The following is an 18,390-nucleotide window of genomic DNA, read 5'->3' as shown; positions in this document are numbered from 1 at the left end:
AACATTGAAAAATAAGCAGCTATGCAGTAGGGAAATTCTAAGCAGTTTTTAGAGTAGATTACATGGTCAGCACAACATTGTGGGCCGAAGGTCCTGTAATGTGCTGTAGATATTTATGTTTTATGTTCTTATGTTATCCTTTAAACTGCCTAGTCACATCGACCTGCACCCGGACCGTAACCTCCCATACACCTCCCATCCACATACCTATCCAAGTCTCTCTTGAACATTGAAATCAAAATCACGTTCCCCACTTGCGCTGGCAGCTCGTTACACACTCTTTTCACCACCCTCTGAGTGAAGAAGCTTCTCAAGTTCCCCCTAAGCATTTCACCTTATGGCATCACCTTGAGTCTTAGTTATTAAGGCATCAGGCCAAACTTACAGAAAACTACCCCTGATTAACATGTTTATTGTCCTCCTTCAGTTGATGAATCAGTGCTCTTCCAAGTTGAGAAAAACACCTCAAAGTAGTAGTAAGGACACAAGATATACTTTAAGATCTCTGAAATTAATAATTGCTTGACTATGCCCACTCAGACTGAGTTGACCCAATATTGAAGGACATCATTCTCAGACAAGCATGTGTTGACTGAACCAACATGGAATGTCAAACTTTTGAACCTGGCTTCATCAATGTGTCCATGATACATTGGTAGAAGTAACAAACACACAGTCCTGGCACTGAGGATTTCCTCCACAACTCTACAAATAAAGTGGACAGAGAACAGATCTGGCAACTTAAAAACTGAGCAGCCATATGGTGCTGTGAACTATCATCTACATCAAATATGTGCACTATCATTGTCTGTAGTCTCATCACCCAGTATATCTCTTCCTTTGCCATTTCCATCAAACCATACTATCAGTCTAGTTCAAGGAGGAGTATGGAAGGGTTTGGCAGGAGCAGTACTAGGTATTTGGAAAAATAATGAGGTGTCAGTCTAGTGAATCTGCAACATTCTGTGAAACCAACTTCATGCTAAGCAGTAGAAACAGGATGCAAAGACAGAACTTTTCCATCTCACAACCCTCAGATCAGATCGATACCCTGCAGTCGTGAATGGAGACAAAGTGCTTCCTGCTGAGATCCACAGCATCAGAAAAGCACTTGCTCATCCACTTGCTTTACTCCATGTGCTATTATGAAATAGCCGAAAGTACAGAATATAGTGAAGGCAATGGGACTGGACAACATCCCAGCTGTGGTATCGAAGACTCGGACTCCAAAACTATCTAGGCTTCAAGCCAGGTAGTTTTAGGCCAATTAAGACATTGGTGTTTACCTGATGATGTGGAAAACTTCCCAGAGATGCTCTGATGTGAAAAAACAGGATCGAATCAACCTGACTAGTTTACTGCATGATCAGACCCCTGTCATCGTCTTAAAAAAAAGAATAGAACTAAAATTACACTCTATGTCTACAAAGAATGTTATTACTTCAAAATAAATTCTTAGTAATATCCTGAGATGTAAAAAGGAGAGATATAAATAGAAAATTTTGTGTACCCAACTTCAAAATCAACTTTAATTTAACCCGGAGTGTGTTTGTCACATCTCAGTGAAAACCTGCACCATTTTTCTCTTCATGAAACAACTGCATTTTCATGAATAAAATAGGTTAAAGTTCCTTTCAATTGCCAGTTTCAAAGGTCAACTCTCATTTGATTTGACTAACTGGGATGATATTTTTTAGCAAAGGTGATGCATGATATTAGAACAGGAGTTGAAATATAAGAATTGAGAATTGCATGATTTTGTTCAGAAGATGATATAATCTATTCCCATCCTATATCCCCCCCCCCACCACACACACACACACACACACACACACACACACACACACACACACAGGCTTTTTGTTTGCATATACAACATAGAATGGTCCCAGTCGTAAAATATACCAGTAAATATCAGAACCACAATGAAATCTATTTAGTTGTAAAGTTATAAAATATTTTAATGGCTTCTCTTATCTTTCCTGTAGTCTTAGCAACAGTTTTTATGTTCTGTTTCGGCAGTTCATGATAGAGCTTCTGGACTGTGAAGGCAACCAGGAAGTTACATGTAAATAGCTCATAAGTTTAACATTTTGTTCCACACTTCTGTCAGTGAAGATATAAAACAAATGAAATCTCAGACCAATAAACTATGAAGTTTAATGCTGAAAAGAATATTCAAGCTAAGCAAGATTCTTCCCAGTTCTAGTGAATGTCATCACCCTGAAACATTAATGCTGTTTCTCTTCCCCAACTTGCTGAGTATTTTCTTTTATTCTTTTTTATGTTTTTAGATTTTTGGCACCTCTTTTTTTGTTGTTCTGATTTTCCAGAGTTAAATTTTTCCCATTCTGGATGAAATGTTAAGTGTCTTTTTCTCTCCCTATGGTTGGTGTCTGATCTGCTGTGTATCCTCAGTTTTTTTTCGCGTTATCATTTCAGATTTCAAGCATTTGTTTTTACAGGACAATTATGTTCTGTTATGCTTCAACAAATTGCTATCTCTTGCAGTATATTCCAGAGTTGAGTGAGAAAGGAGGGCTAAGTTTGCAAACACTGCTTCTATTTTGCCTGAAGAAACAATTTTTACAATCAATCAGTTGGTTGTCATTGCACTGTCAATTTAAGCTAAGTCATCGACTTTATTGTCATGTGCACAAGTACAGTGGGGTGTAATGCAAATGAAAAACTGTCACGGGCACATAGGTACAGACAAAACACAGAATATAAATTATACTTTAATTATGCATAAACTATATAAGATAGTGAGAAGAGAGAGGAAAACAAGATTTTAGTGCAAAAAAAGATACAAAGACTCAAATTCGTAGTTGTTCCAAAGGTGGTCTAGGGTCCTGCAGATCAGTTCAAGAAAGTGATGTCTGTACGAAAGTACATGTTCTTAAACCTGTTGGTTTGGAACTATTGGTATCTGCTGCCTAATGGTGGTAGTGAGAAAGGGGCGTGACCTGGATGGTGGGGATCCTTGGTGGTAAGTGCCACCTTCTTGAGCCACTATCTCCTGCAGATGCTGTCAACAGTGGGGAGGGCTGTACATGTAAGTACGATTGTATGCCATCACGAGAGTCCAAAGACATTATATTTTGCAAAAGTCTTAAGGTTCTTGCAGTGCTCATTCTCTCTCAGTGCCCCCAGCAAATTGCACTTTTGCATTAAATAAACATCCATGTGGTGCATTTGGATAGCTATATGTGGGAACTGTTACAGGGCTAATCAAAGAATGCTAGACACATGATTGACTCTGTTAGCTGATACTGATAATGTTGAGATTCTAATTTGTGATTCGGTCAGAGGACTTCTTAATTATTTAAGTTTCAAGAAAAAGTCTGAGGAGCTAATTTGTATGTGAAGCTTTTTTTTTCCAATTCTAAGCAGGAGACTGTTCTTTGAGAAAACAGATTTTACTATAATGAGTTGAAATGGTTTGTGATCTTCAAGGTTTTCCAGGAACATGGTGAATGTGAGTTATTCACCCAATGCTGCTTTGGTTATGAACAACTTCCGTACCTTTTATTAAAAGTACGTAGCCACTGAGAAATAGAAGATTTATTGCATTATATGCCAAAACCAGGAGTAAGCTACTTTGAATCTGTATCCTGATTTCCTACAAATATAATTCCTGAAAAGGCCCTTTGAGTCACTTTTCTATTAATGTCAGTAAACAAGCATGTCTTGACAACATACAGCCTATATCTACACCATGCTTGCTCTGCAACTTGTCATTCATTGAGTTACCATTGATTTTTGAAACAACAGTCATTCTCTCCTGAGATCTTTTGAACAAAGTGTTTTATGTCTTCTCTGCCTTCAACACTTCCATTTTAATAGTGATTTATCTGCTTAATAATGTTAGTGAGCAATACGCTTTCATTCAATATATGTCACAAACTATTAAGACCATAAGATATAGGAGCAGGGTTAGGCCAATCACCCATCAAGTATGTTCCCCTTTCTATCATGGCTGTTTTATTATCCCCCTCAACCCTATTCTCCTGCCTTCTTCCTATAACCTTTAACTCCCTTACTAATCAGGAACCTATCCACCTCTACTTTTAAATATACCCAGTGACTTGGCCTCCACAGCCGTCTTTTGCAATGAATTTCACAGATTTACCAACCTCTGGCTAAAGAAATTCCTCCCCAACTCTGTTATAAATGGAGGTATCCCTGTTCTGGTCCATGACTATCCTACTATAGGAAACAACCCCTTCATATCCACTCTTTGTCGGCCTTTCAATATTCAACAGGATTCAATGAGATCCTGCATGTTTATGGATATTGGGGATATTTGCAAACTGTGCAGATTCAATTCTTCAAAAGGGTAAATGTGAGTCAGCAAAGGAAAGGGTAACAACATTTGTTGCTCAGGACATCCCATATAGCACTGGGGGATTTTCATCAGAGCAGTAAGGTGTTCATGGCGGGAGAATGGAGCTAGAAATGCATGGATTTCTCCCTTTGTTCAGCAGTTAAATGGCTAAAGATAGATTCTACAGTCAATTTTGCCAGATTAATAGTTGCTTCTATGAGCTGAGCTCTTACAATTTCTTATATGGGTTAAGGACTTGCCTGTGGTGTGTAAAATAATACAACATAAGTAATGCAGCATTCTACTTTATAGTGAGTAATATTGTTTACAAATTTCCCATCTATATTGTGCAAAATATCCATTGTCCCTCAGCCAAACAGATCTCTGTAAGCACAGTTCTGTGGTAATTACCTGTTCTTTTTTGGACATTAGTATTAGGCTCTAATTTCAAGATTAAGAGAGAAAAACAATCCACAGCCTCAGTTGTACAAGTTGAAAATTAAGGACTCTCCTATTAACAGTTGAAAAGACTGAAAATATGTCTGATCTATACTGGACTAAATTGTATTCACTTCTGGCTCTTATTGATATCTTCCTTGTAAGTCAGCTCCTCTCTGACATTTGCTTTATTTAGAGATTGAGCATGGTAACAGGCCCAATGAGTCTGCACCTCCCAGTTACAGCCATGTGACCAATTAGACACCAAACTGTACATCTTTGGAATATCGGAGGACACCTGCGCGATCATGGGGAAAGCTTCTAAACTCCTTACAGATGGCGTTAGGAATTGAAACCAAGTTATTGGAGCTTTAATAGCATTACACCACTACATAACCACGCTGACTGGTTTCACCATCCTCGTAGATTAGCTTAGCCTGTCCCCTGGTGAATTTCTCTTCATCAGTCAGCTCACCTCTGACCTTTGGTGGGCATCGCCCTCATAAATCTGCTCATTTCTGATACTTGGTGACACCCTCTTTGTAGGCCAGCTGACACACCTCATCTCCTCCATTGGTGGACTCACCACTGTGCACTGACATCCTGAACTGAAGGCTGAATATACTGTAGCCCTTTTGATTCACTCCAATGCAAGCAGCACAACCTCATTTCATGGCTACCTGGAGTAGACAAGTATCAAAGTAGACAAAGATCAAAGTTGATCCATACTTTGACAATAAAATAAACATTTGAACATTTAAAAAAAAATCGTATCAGGTCGTAGAACTGGAGGGAATAGGTATGTCCATGTACCTGGTTAACTCACTTTATATTTGTACATTTTATTAATTTCTAGCATGTTATGCAAGGTTATTTTTAGTTATTTCATTCTATATCACCCACATTAAATGTCAAGTGCCTTTGGTTGTGGTCAGTTGCCAACAGGTCATCAGTGTGTGGTAGGGGTGAGGCCTGTGCCACGGCACAGCCAGAGCCGCAGACTTCGAGGTTGATTAAAACCTTCAGTTGGCCAGGGTGCTGGTGTGGGCAGCCAGCCAGACCCATCACAACCTTGCTCAGTGATTTGCCTCCGATATCTCAACCACTGACTGCAGAATTGTTCTGTGGCAGAGAACGAACACTCTCAACAGGCAGTGGGGTGGGGGAAGAGGACTGAAAAAAAAACAATTATGCTGTGTGCAGAATTCTAGGGCAATACATTTAATACTATGAAATGTAATTTACTTTAACATTAATCTGTGTGCCGAACTTTGAACAAGCCTCTGGTTATTGCTATTTGGCTGTGCTGTGGAGCAATTATTTTGCACATCTTCTGTTATTTCTATGCCTTTAAGCGTAAACAAGATGGAACAGGTAAATTAAGACTGCCAGCTAAAAGTGCTCATTATAAAGGAAGTGTTGGAGACCGTTTAGTGAAGCAATGATTTTAGTTTTGTTCTCTGTTTCTTCTCATCAGGTTACCAAGGGGAATGACAAGAACAAGGTACTTAGCAAATTGACAAACCTATAATGGTTTATATTTAAATATAGACAAAGACCATAAGATACAGGAGCAGAATTAAGCCATCTGGCCCATTGAGTTTGCTATGGCATACAATGGTATCTGATTTTTTTTTTGTTTCAACCCTGCATTCTTTCCATAACCCTTAATCTCTTTACCAATCAGAAGCCTATCAATCTCTGTTTTAAATACACCCAACGACTTGAACCAGTTCCACAGATTCCACCCTCTGGCTGAAGGATTTCCTCCTCATATCAGTTTTAAAGGGACGCCTTTTTTATTCTGACACTCTGCCTTCAGTCTGTAGACTCCCCTACTAATGGGAATATCCTCTCAACGTCCACTCCACCGAGGTATTTCAGCATTCAGCTTCAATACCAAGAGTAATCAAATGCAACTCAAGCTTGTATTACAAATTATCAAGTATTTGAGGGCACACATTTAAGCTGAGTGGGGAGAGTTTATAGGAGATGTGCAGGGCAAGTTATTTTACACAGAGGTGCCTGGAACAGACTGCCATAGGTAGTGGTGAAGCAGATAGGATATTAATGTTTAAAAGGATTTTAGATTGATATATAAATGTGTAGGGAATGGAGGGAAATAGATAATGTACCAGCAGAAGAGATTTAGTTTAATTTGGCATTGTAATGAGAGAGCAACGGATGGTAGTGAGCTAATTCAGACCTAGACTCGAAATAAACAAGACGATACAAATGAAATCCAAAGCTGAAACCACAAACAGTGGTATTGAAATGGAACTCCTACAATTGAGCACAGAGTGCTCAGCTCGAGATCTTTAAGTACAGACTTTCATGAGAGAATGTGACAGGCAATAGTTGGCAGTCTAAGTCTTAAAGGGACAGCGGCCCCTAACCATATCCTGGGGAATTGGAGCGCTGAAACTTGGATGCCTGCCGCAGTTCAGTCAGGATCATGAACGACATAAGGGATTGAGGGACCTGTTCCTGTGCTGTACTATTCTATGTTCTGTATTCTGTGATGCTCTGAACACTCAATGTGTTGTTAGAAAAGTATAGGCCAATAGTGCTTCATTGTGGGCTATTACGTTCCATAGAATTGCTACACAGGATGGCATGGTAGTGTATTCACACTTTCTCGCTGTAGTGATTGCCATTCTGGTTTTGCTTCCCACCACTGTCTGTGAGTTCTCTCCATGACTGTGTGAGTTTCCTTCAGGTGCTCCATTTTCTTCCCAAATTCCAAAGGCATACAGTGAGGGTTAGTGAGTTGTGGGCATACTATGTTGGTATGGGAAGCGTGGCAACTCTGTCGGTCTCCCCTGGCACAATTCTCACACTGCGTTGGTCGTTAGCATAAAGCGACACATTTCCCTGTATGATTCAATGTATATATGTGATAAATAAAACTAATATTTAAAACATGCACTTTACACTGGTTAGTGCATTTCCAACTCAACAGCAGCATACTTAACATGGAAGTTGGAGATACGCCACAGGTCGGATGCCAGTTCCACCACTGGATTCCAGTAGTTTGTGATCCAGCTTCTGAGTGTAGACTGCAGCTCAGATTGAGCACAAGTTGTTCCATTGATACAGGTTCAAACTTAATTGCCATTCAATCATGCACATGTATACAGCTTAAGGAAAGAACTTTCCTCTAGGCCATGGTGCAAAATACAGTGCGTACAGTCACACACAGCACATATTCTTTAGATAACACATCCAGTCACAAAAAAAAATATCAGCATGAGTCCCTGAATGGCATGGCCTTGGAGATTGACAGTGCATAGGATGTTAACCTGGAGCCACTTTTCTGCATGAGCCAGTACGCAACAGTTTCTCATCACGCGCTGGATCCAGATTGTAGAAGGTAATCCAGATCGTCTTCCAGGGAGCGAACACTGAAGAGTCGGCCTGAAGGTGCTAACCCCAAACCCAGCGCATCTGCCACACCTCTGTTCTTGCAACAACTGAGGCCATGCAATCTCGCCAATGAACCAAGGAACTGGACGTGCAGTATTTTATAAAATGTTTAAGTCACCCAATTAGATCATTTGTTAGACCTGAGGGGCCACTGTAACCAAGCACGCTACCACGTGGCTAGCACAAGTGGCGTGGGTTCAATTCCCACTGCTGTCTGTACGTTGTCCCCATGATTGCGTCTGTTACCTCTGGGTGCTCTAGTTTCCTTACACAGTCCAAACATGTATCGGTTGGATAACCATAAAATATAGAAGCAGAAGCAGGCCTTTTGGCCCATTGAGTCACCCTTTGATGCCTTGGCTAATCAAGAACATATCGATCTCTACCTTAAATACACCAAGTAATTTGGCCTCCACAGCCGCTCGTGGCAACAAATTCCACAGATTTGCCACCCTCTGACTAAAGTAATTTCTCCACATTTCTGTTCTAAATGGACGTTCTTCAATCCTGAAGTCATGCCCTCTTGTCCTAGACTCCCCTACCATGGGAAATAACATTGTCATATCTAAACTGTTCAGGCCTTTTAACATTCGGAATGTTTCTGTGAGATCCCCCATCATTCTCCTGAACTCCAGGGAATACAGCCCTAGAGCTGCCAGACATTCCTCATACGATAACCCTTTCATTTCTGGGATAATTCTCGAAGACTAATTGGTCATTATGTGACCCTCAGGCTCGGCTAGCAAATGTTCATCTAGGGGAAGACAACTTCTGGCCCTGCCAAACTGAGAAATCTCGTTTGTGTGGATGCTGTGTGATGTGTTGTCCAGTTACAAATCTGCACCGCAAAGTATCAGACGGTACACCATATGCAATTAACTGATTGAACTTTATAAATCTTAGTCTGAATATAGGGTTAGTAAAGAAAATAAAAAGAACAAGGACCCATTTTAAGAGAAAAGTCAAAAGTGCACGTTTGAGCTCACAAATACGGTCATTCATCAACCATCAACCTCCTCCGAGCGTCACCGACCTTCGGACACTCACTCCTGGTCCACTCCGTCCGGTGGTCTTCCAGCTCTCTCCACACATGGCTTCCTTTTTCTCCTCTCGCCAACCAAAGACCGCGAAAATCTCTTTTCCAGACTCACAAGAAAGAACAGCATTTCAAGCCCCGTTATCTCTAGTCATAACCCGGCAGAGAAACCATTATATTATCAGTGAAACCTTACAGCATGTTACACAGCAGTGAAACCTTACAGCATGTTACAATTATAAATTGTCCTTTGATTAGGCAAGGGTTAAATCGGAAGTTGCTAAGTGGCACAGCTCAAAGGGCTATTCAACTGTGAACCACCTGCTACCTTCCAAAATTTGAAAAAAGTCTTCCCTCATCATCCTTGACTCCCTCATCATTTCCATATAAACCTGCTCTGTTGCTTTTCAAGTCTCTTGACACTGTTTTACTTCACTACCCGTCCATGTCATCTGCTTACTGCTACTGTGAGTTTAAACCTAAGCTACAAGGAGTTTGAGAATTCCTCACCTTCCTGTGAACGATGAAGCTCCTGCTTATGCCCATTGTAGTAGTAGATACCAGATATGTATGTTTATCTTTAAGGATTTGGTATGTAAGCAAACTGACCAATATGGTTTGTAACAGCAGTGGTGATTTGCACAGCAATTTTTAATGGGATGGATTATGCTTGATCCAATTTATCATCTGAGCTTGATGACGCCTCGTGAAACCTGTGACTGAGTTTCACCTGCAGCAGCTTTGCAAAAGATGTGCCATGTTGGAAGCTTCTGCCCTGTCACAAGGTGAAGCAAGTGTGTTTGCCAACTGAGCCTCAGCGAGCAAAACCTGGCACCCTGACCCCAGGACTGCTCTGGGTGCCTTTGATAGGTCGCTGCTGTCAAGGCATCCTTCAGTCTGTTAACGATATTCATAAAATGCCAGAGGAATTCTGCAGAGCAAGCTGGAGCTATGGGGGGAATAAACAGTTGAATTTTCGATCCACAACCTTTCATTTTAGTTCTGTGGAGGGTCGTTGCACAAAACGTCAACTGTTTACTTCCCTGCATAAAAGCTGCCTCATTTGTTGAGTTCCTCCAGCAATTTGTGTGTATTGCTCCAGATTTCCAGCATCTGCAGAATCTCTTGTGTCTCTGCTTCACTCTTTTAAATGTCTCTTATATTTGGTAATATTCAAAAGTAGTTGAATGGATCAGAGTAAAAATGGTTAAAAATAATAGAAAAAACATTATTTAGTTAAAGGCACTTCCTTTAACTAAAACATTAACATACAGTTAAGAAAAACAAGAAAAGAAAACATACAGTAAAAGAAAAAAATCTCAGACTGATATTGAGCGTTCAATCACAAGAAGCTCCACAGGGTTATAGACTCAATCAGCTCCACTACTGGCACAACTCTGCCCACCACTGAGAACATCTTCAAGAAACCTGTTCTCATTACTGCCATCAGGAAGGAGGTACAAGAGCCTGAAGACCCACACTCAGCAATTCAGAAACCGCCTCCCCCTACCCCACCCCGACATCAGATTTCTGAGCAGTACATGAACTCATGAATATGACTTCATTATTCCTTTCTTTTTGCACAAGATATTTATTTTGTAATTTGCAGTGATTTTACGTCTTTGCATGGTTCATTCGTTCATCCTGTGCTGTGTTCTATGACGTGGACCATCACTGTCTTTCCATGACCATGATTGTTCTGGGCAATTTTTTCTACAGAAGTGGTGTGCTGTTGCCTTCTTCTGTGCAGTGTCTTTATAAGACGGATGACCCCAATCATTATCAATACTTCTCACAGATTGTCTACCAGAACCAGGGCTTGTGATATGCACCAGCTGCTCATACAGCCATTCACCACCTGTTCCCATGGCTTCATGTGGATCAGTGTGGGGTGGTGGGGGTACTAAGCAGGTGCTACACCTTGCCTAAGGGTGACCTGCAGGCAAGTGGAGGGAAGGAACACTTCTCTCCTCCTTTGGTAGAGACATGTCTCTACATTGCCATCCTCTTTGCACAATATTGCTGTCATAAAAGAAACTTTATGCTATGTTAACCAGTGATGATAAACCTGATTTTTATTTATTTATTGTGATACAGCGCAGAACAGGGCCTTCCGGTCCTTTGAGCCATGCCACCCAGCAATTCCCCCAACTTAATCCAAGTCTAATCATGGGGCAATTTACAATGAACAATTAATCTATTAACCTGTATGTCTTTGGACTGTGGGAAGTAACCGGAGCTATCAGAGGAATCCCACGTGATCACAGGGAGAATGTACAAAGTCCTCACAGGCAGTGGCAGGATTTGATTCTGGTTGTGATTTCTGGTTCTCGGAACATTATTCTTATTGAAACCTGTAAGAATTCTGTACGTTTCATAGAGACATACTACAGAGGGTGTTGGCTCAGTGTGTCTCACCTTTACTCATAGGACAAAATCCTGTACTGTACCAGGAATCAATTTGATAAGCCTTCACTATGCTTCCTTCGAGAGGAAAACCAAACCTGTGCACAGTATTCCAGGTGCAGTCTCTCTGGGGCTGTAGGAGCACTGTTTAATTACAGTAAGATGTCTTTATTCTTGCGGTAAAGGCTAACATAACTTGTCCTTACTTTACCTGCACAATAGCTCTGAGTGAGAGATGTACAAGGACACATAGATCTCTCTTATACTTTATACTTTATTGTCGCCAAAGAATTAATACTAGAACATACAATCATCACAGCAGTATTTGATTCTGTGCTTCCCACTCCCTGGATTACAAATAATAAATATTAAAAATAGTAAAAAATAGTAAATATTAAAAATTTAAATTATAAATCATAAATAGAAAATAGAAAAATGGAAAGTAAGGTAGTGCACAAGCACCGAGAGGCAGGTCCGGATATTTGGAGGGTACGGCCCAGATCTGGGTCAGGATCCATTCAGCAGTCTTATCACAGTTGGAAAGAAACTGTTTCCAAATCTGGCCGTACGAGTCTTCAAGCTCCTGAGCCATCTCCCGGAAGGAAGAGGGATGAAAAGTGTGTTGGCTGGGTGGGTCGTGTCCTTGATTATCCTGGCAGCATTGCTCTGACAGCGTGCGGTGTAAAGTGAGTCCAAGGACGGAAGATTGGTTTGTGTGATTAGCTGCGCCATGTTCATGATCTTCTGCAGTTTCTTTCGGTCTTGGACAGGACAACTTCCATACCAGGTTGTGATGCACCCTAGAAGAATGCTTTCTACGGTGCATCTATAAAAATTAGTGAGGATTTTAGGGTGACAGGCAAATTTTCTTTAGTTTTCTCAGGAAGTAAAGGCGCTGGTGGGCCTTCTTGGTAGTGAACTCTGCTGGGTTGGACCAAGTCAGGTCATTTGTGATATTGACCCCGGGGAACTTAAAGCTTTTGACCTGTTCCACTTAGCGCACCATTTAAAAAAAAACTCTTCCTTTTTGTGTTTATATCAACCTGAGTAACTCTATTATTATTTGTTATCTTCCATATTCCACATTGTCACCCATTAACTTAGCCTGTCTTTTTTCCCTTGAAGCCATTTTACATTCTCCCCACAGACCACAACTGTGTATTAAGAACAAACCTGGCTTTATTGTACCTGGTTCTCCTCATCTTAGTCATTGATGTATGTATGCTGTCCCCAGTAGCAATCCTTATGGCACCCCACTAATCACAACCTCCCAACTTGACAGTGACGTATTTAATCTTACTTTCTGCTTTCTGTGGATTAAAAATACTTAGCCTACCCATGCTACTAGATTACCCCGAATCATATGCACTCTCATCTTCTTTAAAACCCTCATCTGTGGTAGCTTATCGAAGGTCTTAACAAAGTCCAAATGCATTGCTTATACCTCTGATCTCATCTGCCAGTTACAACCTTAAAAAAGCTAGCAGATAGTCAACCTGAACTTCAACTTCTGTGATTTCATAATGACGGCATGTACTTGTATTATTACTTTTCTGAGTGCGCTGTTAATACTTATTAATAATAGATGATAAGTTTTCTTTACTGGTGATGTCAGGCTAATTAATCTGCCATTCCCTCTTTTATCTCCACCTCTTTTAAAATGAGTAGCTAAACATGTACCTTCCAGTCTCTCACAACCTTTTGATTATTCATGGGATGTTTGAAGATAGCTACAGTTTATCCAATTTCTGCACAACCACTTTTCAAGATCTTGGGATGTAGCCATAAAATTCTGAGGTAATTATCGTTGGTCTTTGGTTCTATTATTGTCTCCAAAGCTATTGTTTTCACTGGTGCCAATTTTTGTCAGCGTCCTAATTTACCTCAGACAGGTTCTTTACTATTTCCAGGAAGTTTCTACGTCTTCTGTGAAAAGAGACATGTATTCCCCAAGATATTTTTTTTCTTGTCACTGTCTCAGGTTAACTTCTGCTAATCTGTTCCATTTTACCTAACTAGAGAAACTTCTATGCCTATATTCATCTTTCATGTTTGATGATTCTTCCGCTCTACTTTCTCTTTCCGCTTCTTCTTTGTGAATTCTTAAATCTTCCCAATCCTTAGACTTATGCACTGTTGTAATGTAAAGTTTTTTATTCAATCTCAGTACATTTGACAATATTTTATTTATTTTATTTTGAGATAGATAGGCCCTTGGCCCTATGAGCCACTCTGCCCAGCAACACACCTATTTAACTCCAGCCTAGTCACAGGACAATTTACAGTGACCGATTAACCTACTAACCAGTAGGTATTCGAAATGTGGGAGGAAACCCACGTGTTCATGGGGAGAATGTTTAAACTCCTTACGGGCAGTACCAGAATTGAACTCGGAACGCTGGAACACCCTGAGGAGTAACAGTGTCATGCTAACAGCTGTACTACCATTGCGCCCCTACTAAAAAATATTATAAGCCTTTTTCTAATATTGCCTGCAACATTTCTTTGATTAAACAATTTTTACTGTTGGTTATTATGCCTTAAAGAGATACACTTCTAGTATAATCTAAACAGTAATTCTTTATTGTCCTGAAGAAGGGTCTTGTCCCGAAATGGTGACTGTTTATTCATTTCCATTGATGCTGCCTGACCTGCTGTGTTCGTCCAGCATTTTGTGTGTGTTGCTTTGGATCTCCAGCATCTGCAGACTTCCTCATCCTTATTTAGTAACCATTGTTCATTTAGCATTGTACCTTTTAATCTGGTTACTCATAGCTGACACACACACCTGATACCTTCTCATTTTCTTTTGTTTATGTATGGGGCCCTGATTTCCGAGAGAACTAAATCATTTAAAGACTTACAATACATATTATGAAAGCTCTTCTCTTAAGAAAACTTAACCATGAGGATATGACTTAACCCTTTCTAAGTTACACAACAATAAATGTTCTTTTATTAGTTAGAAAGCAATCTGACTGCATAGTGCTTTCTCTGTAACTAATACTGTATTCTGCATTCTGTTGCTTTCCCTGTACTGCGTCAGTACACTGTTGTAATGAAATTATGTCTATGGATGGCATGCAAAACAAAGCTTTTCACTGTATTTTGGCACACATGACAATGGTAAAGCAATTTTACCAATTTAGCAAAGTTTTTTGAAATCCATGAATTCATTATTTCTACATTATTACTTCTAATCCGTGTATCCCGATTTTGTGTGGAATAAAGTCCTCCAGGATTAATGTATTTAATGTATTTTCCTTGTGCACGTACCACTAATTTCCTGATTTTCATGATGCCATAGATTACCATTACCTTTCAGGGGTCTATAAGTAACTCCAGCAATTTTTATTTCTGCCCATTTCTGATCTCTCACTACACCAAAACTGGTGATTTCTTTCTTGATTTTTCAGAGATGTGATCTTTTCTGTATACTGCCTTTATCAAGCCTTTGTTATCAGAACTAGCCCTCCTCCTTTTTAAGAATTCAATTGAACAGGAGTGCTTGGAATGCTTACTTTTAATGTTCTTTTGAATTCTGTATGCAGTGATCTACATTAGAAATTGATTGTACCCTTTTAAAGATGTTCCTATGGTGACATAAATAAGTTGCCTTCCAGATCTTATCTTTGCATCCTTGTTATTTTCAAAAGAATATTACCTTTGAGGAAGGGAGAGGGGGCAAATGTATTTGTCTTTCAGGTTATCAGGTAGAACTTGCTAGAAAGCAGCATAGTGGTTGTGTTTTAATCTGGAGATTTGGAGAAATAATTTAGAGGTGAGAGTTCAATGACTTGAGAATTTTTATTTACTTCATAAGGCAAAGCAATTTTTTAAAATAAGAAAGCTTGTCCTTGTGATAGTGACTCTAATATAAAAAAAATTGCTCATACCTTCCCATCTAGCTAAGTATCACTGGAGAAGAAAATTTGCTGTCCTTATGTATTCTGATGTTTCCATGGCTGCAGGCTAACATCAGTGACTCTTGGAATGGTCCAGCAAACTGGTTAGCTAGTTACAACAGTTATATTAAAAAGAATCATCCTCTTGGAAATGCAATAAATTTTGATGACTTTTCTTAACCAGTAATCAAGCATTAACTGAGCTTTTCAGTCACTATCTCCATCAACACCTTTGGTTGTGTCTATTGACAAGAAAGGTGCACCAGAGATGACAAAAAATATATCAATAAATAAACATTTAATGGGGAGTGCTCAGTGTGAGCCCTGCATCCCACAAAGCTACATGGTTTGAGAGCTTGCCAATGCTTCCCGTGAAGAAGTAACCTTGCCTATTGAGCATGACTTGGAAGTAGCATTGGAATGGAATTGGAACAGAACATTGGAAGACTTCAGGGTTAAAGAGGAAGAAAGGGTTTATAGCACCACCACTGACTGAATTGGCCGTGTGTACCAAAAGTCATTGCCAAAAATTCACTTTTCATATTGATAAGCAATACTGGTAAGAGAGAGAACAGTACATTTTTTGTAGAAATTATGTCTCATTGTGAACATTGAGGACATCCTCTGCTGTTGCATTGCAGCAGAATTGTCATAAATGGGTTGAATTCATAACAGAACTAGAAGATGGCAGAGTTTGTCATCGAAACATTGGTGTTAATCGATACCTTTACCTTGCTGGAGCCCAAAAATAGTTTATAAAGCTCTCAGTGTTTTCTTATCATTTGGCCTGACATATTCCTCACTCTATCATGATGGTCAAACCAGAGAATCAATGTTGAGAAGGAAGATTAAAAAATGTTTCTGCACAGGGTCCACTTATTACAAGAAGTTTACTGACTCCAAGCTATCTCTCAACAGAACAATCACATCTGTCCCACTCCCCTGTTGTTTTTATCTCAGTTCTGTTTTTCTGCCCTTGTAACAGATTCTCTCTGATATGACAATTGATTCTAATGACACTTACTTGAAATAAGACATGTTTTATAGTGGTCAACTAACCTATCAATATGTTTCGCCAATGTAGGAGGATGTGGGAGGAAATTAGAGTGCCCATGGTTACTGGAAGAGCAAACAAACTCCCTCCACACAAACAACATTTAAGATTTGAATTGATCATTGGTCAATTAAACTGTGCGGTTACAGCAATGACTACTGTGTCATCATGCCCTGCTGTGGCAAATACGTGATGCCCAATTTGGTGGAATTACAATTCTGGGTAAGCAGGATGAGTATGGAAACGGGGTGAAGACAAATCTTACCAAGTTATAGCATTCTGCCACATTCTGTTGGCAATCAAATTATCAGTGTGAGGTCAAGTCTTTGTGACTATTGATAATCCAAAAGGAGGGCCAAATCAGTATTAATTGTCTTATGTAAAAGTGCCGAATTAATGGTTTTCCTGAGATCCCACCATTATTACTGCCAATTCATTTCACAATATTGATCTTATGAAATGTCGAGAGTATTGGATACAGCATATACCATGCAAAAAATGATACACTAGGTAGCTAATTTATTAGGTACAGGAGGTACCTTCCAATGTGGCCTGAGAGTATTTCTTCATGTTTGTGGTCTTCTGCTGCTGTAACCCAACCACTTCAAGGTTTGATGTGCTGTGCATTCAGAGATGCACTTCTGCCCAAGGCATGGTTATTCGAGTTACAGTCACCTTCTTGTCAGTTTCAATCAGTCTGGCCATTCTCCCTGACCCCTCTCATTAACAAGACAGTTTTGCCCACAGAACTGCCTCCCACTGGATTTTTTTTTAACACCATTCTCTGAAAGCTCTGTAGAGACCGTTGTGAGTGAAAATCTCTGGAGATCAGCAGTTTCTGAGATACTTGAACCACCCCATCTAACACCAACAGTCATTCCACGGTCAAAGTCACTTAGATCATTTCTTTCCCATTCTGCTGTTTGGTCTGAACAGCTGAATCTCTTGACCATGTCTGCATGCTTTATGCATTGAGTTGCTGGCACATGATTGGCTGATTAGACTTTTGCATTAATGAGCAGACATACAAGTATAACTGATAAAATGGCCACAGGTGCAAATATCTTCAACTACCATATCAATGTCTTTCCCTCAGTTTAAAAAAATGGGAACACTAATGCCAGGATGAAAACCTTACTCCTGAGTTCTCCAAATCTGCGAGCAGTTCTGAGCTGGTATATTTTGAGAGCAAAGACAGAAATGGCCACTTAACTAAGACGGTGCATAATTTCATGAAATGCCTAGGAAATGCCAAGGGAGACCATATGCGCTTTTCATACCCTGTATATCACTGTAACTGCAACTGTGGTCTGCAAAATGTCAAAGCTAAATGTGAGATCACTTCCCAAGGTGTAGCAAGGGTTCATTCAGACCACAAATGCAATCTTGATTGCAACCTGGCTAAACTGCCCACTGCACCGCTATTACTGTGATATTGTTAATGCAATGGATTTAAGACTTCAGTATGACAAAACAGACAGATTCAATCTTCTGCATTGTATACTTAAATCTGTAAATCCTTGATTTAGATTCCACACGATTAGTGTCAATGCAAAACTTAAAGAGCTTCATACTGTTACCAGACTTGTAAGTGTGAACACAGCATTTACACTTCAACATTTGTATCATTATGAAGCAGCTTCATTTCATTTTAACACAATTTGGATGGTGTGAACCCATTGTCAGGAATGGTTTGATATTTGGAACATAGCAGAAAATATTTGATGGGTGTGGATTAAAATAAAATAATTCTTAATTAACTGCATTAATTAGTAGTTTAGTTGAGAGGCAACGATTC

At 39.8% G+C, this 18,390-nt stretch overlaps 1 long non-coding RNA gene across 1 annotated transcript in view; it reads left to right on the top strand.

The window, feature by feature from the left end:
• LOC134346357 (uncharacterized) overlaps positions 1-18,390 on the top strand; it is a 1,029,867-nt gene that overhangs the window by 899,808 nt on the left and 111,669 nt on the right. The gene's annotated exons all lie outside the window — the stretch shown is intronic.

Source organism: Mobula hypostoma, chromosome 5 (assembly GCF_963921235.1).
Source record: "Mobula hypostoma chromosome 5, sMobHyp1.1, whole genome shotgun sequence".
In the NCBI taxonomy this organism is placed as follows: domain Eukaryota; kingdom Metazoa; phylum Chordata; class Chondrichthyes; order Myliobatiformes; family Myliobatidae; genus Mobula; species Mobula hypostoma.
The sequence above is the reverse complement of the archived record's forward strand: the minus strand, read 5'-3'. Positions and strand labels throughout refer to the sequence as shown.